Raw genomic sequence first — 2,500 nt, 5'->3', positions numbered from 1 at the left:
AATTATTCAATTCTATACTGAGAGTAGCGCACAAACTGTCACGTCACGATCTGACTAATAATACAAAGAAATACGCAAATAAAGTTAAAAAGACACTATACACGAACACCCCCCGCGTTTGACGTTGCCCGTTGGGTCTATCTTTCGATACACGAACACCCCGCCACGTGGTTTGTACAACACCCACCGCGCGCAGACCGACGGACGACACCGAACGTCACAATTATATAGCGTCCATATACTACCCCATACAGGCCACTAACGCGTGTTACCTACCCGTCACGTACTACGTCACGTTCCTACCAACTGCTGCCAAATGCCAACTGCTACCTAACTACCGTTCTCTTTTATTATCTTTTATTACGATGACATGTGCGCCGGTTCGCTAATATTTCTTACGTTCAATGATCGCGTTGCTTTTCCGAGATCACTTTTCAATTTCTAAATCGAACCTATTCTAAACTAAAATACTAGACAATGTTTTATATGTAATAATAATAATAACATATTCCCATACATATACCTCCGTTTAATTCATATTATACTCTTTTGTTTTAATAATTTACAATGTTTTCAACGTATTTCAAAAAAGTGAGACCGTATGTATTTTTTCAAAGGTGGCTCTTGTATTATGCTATTATATTGAGAAATTATTTAACTCTGTACTGAGAGTAGCGCACAAACTGTCACGTCACGATCTGACTAATACGATACGCAAATAAAGTTAAAAAGGTGTATGGACAAGAGGGGAAAAAAAAAAATTAAAAAAAAAAAAAAAATTTTTTTTTTTTGGAAATCAAAAAAACCAAAACAGGAAATAATAATAATAATAATAACGCGGTAGACGCAGCAGCGGCAGCAGCAAAGTCGGCCGACGAACCCCAACCGGTGACCCCCCCCCCCTACACCCCCCCCCCCCCAAACCCCCTCCCCCCACTCTCCCCCGCACCCCCCAGGGCTAGCCCACCCCCACCGGCAACCATCGTCACCCCACACCACACCCCGAACCACCGACGGACTTTCATATGTTCATATGTTGTCGCTCCGTCTGCCACGCGTCATAACAGGAGCGCCGCATACACATGGGGCGGGCGACGTGTAGTGCGTTGTCGGCGCGGTGAGACTGAACGGGCCGGCGGATAACTGCCGCCTGCTGACACAGACTGACCGACTTCGACAACGGACTGCATGCCGCATACAAGAGTTCGTTCGATGGTTTCACGCGTAGTGTGCGCACTCTCGTGTTGGTGGTGTTTCGAGTGGATTTTGTGTCGAACTTTACAAATTCGTCGCGATGTCACGATTAACACAACAACGCGCGCTTCCACGTTGCGCCGTGGGACTTTTCGAACGTTGAACATTTTATTGAACAGTGCGGATCGACCGATGCGATTGTTTAAACTCGTCTCGGTTCACGTATCGATCCTACAAATGAATTGCACGTCGCCTATGGCGACGGTCCTCTATAAGGCGCTATAAAAATTAACGCCAAGGACGACGTCTCTCAAACACCGGGCTGAATCTGTTTTCAGTGTTCGCGTTTGTGTTAAAAGATAATAATGAAACGTGAATCTTAAATTGTCTCGCCGTGAACCATCCAATTCGGAGTTGCGCTATTAGTAAATCGCGCGCACACTCTCTCGTTGGATCGTTGCGACAATCGGATGAGATACTCCGTTGACGCTGCACGAACCATCGAAAACAAAGAGCGTACAATATTAAAAGGTACGACGAGTTCAAAAACGAAACATCATTCGACGCGGACGCGCCCGCGACCGCGTCGATATGTGTCGTGTTCTCGTCCGAGCGACGACGGCTACATTCGTCCGCGAGTGACTGTCAGCTCCCTGGTTGATCCTGCCAGTAGTTATATGCTTGTCTCAAAGATTAAGCCATGCATGTCTCAGTGCAAGCCGTATTAAGGCGATACCGCGAATGGCTCAATATATCAGTTTTGGTTCCTTAGATCTTACTCAGTTACTTGGATAACTGTGGTAATTCTAGAGCTAATACATGCAATCAGAACTCTGACCAGTGATGGGATGAGTGCTTTTATTAGATCAAAACCAATCGACGGAGGGCCTCGCGTCCGAAGTCGTTAATTTTGATGAATCTGGATAACTTTTGCCGATCGCATGGTCCAGTACCGGCGACGCATCTTTCAAATGTCTGCCTTATCAACTTTCGATGGTAGTTTCTGCGACTACCATGGTTGTCACGGGTAACGGGGAATCAGGGTTCGATTCCGGAGAGGGAGCCTGAGAAACGGCTACCACATCCAAGGAAGGCAGCAGGCGCGCAAATTACCCACTCCCGGCACGGGGAGGTAGTGACGAAAAATAACGATACGGGACTCTTACGAGGCCTCGTAATCGGAATGAGTACACTTTAAATATTTTAACGAGGAACAATTGGAGGGCAAGTCTGGTGCCAGCAGCCGCGGTAATTCCAGCTCCAATAGCGTATACTAAAATTGTTGCGGTTAAAAAGCTCGTAGTTG

General features: G+C 46.4%; 1 non-coding gene across 1 annotated transcript in view; it reads left to right on the top strand.

Moving 5' to 3' along the window:
- The first annotated feature begins 1,844 nt into the window (after positions 1–1,844).
- Positions 1,845–2,500, top strand: part of LOC140752898 (small subunit ribosomal RNA) — a 1,903-nt gene continuing 1,247 nt past the window's right edge. The window contains exon 1 of the ribosomal RNA XR_012103497.1: positions 1,845–2,500. This exon is cut by the window's right edge and continues 1,247 nt beyond it. This is a non-coding gene — a ribosomal RNA (small subunit ribosomal RNA).

This window comes from Epargyreus clarus, unplaced genomic scaffold, assembly GCF_041222505.1.
Source record: "Epargyreus clarus isolate Ecla_fem2 unplaced genomic scaffold, WU_Ecla_fem_2.2 ptg000025l, whole genome shotgun sequence".
In the NCBI taxonomy this organism is placed as follows: Eukaryota; Metazoa; Arthropoda; class Insecta; order Lepidoptera; family Hesperiidae; genus Epargyreus; species Epargyreus clarus.
Note: the sequence above shows the minus strand (reverse complement) of the source record. Positions and strands in the feature narration are given on the sequence as shown.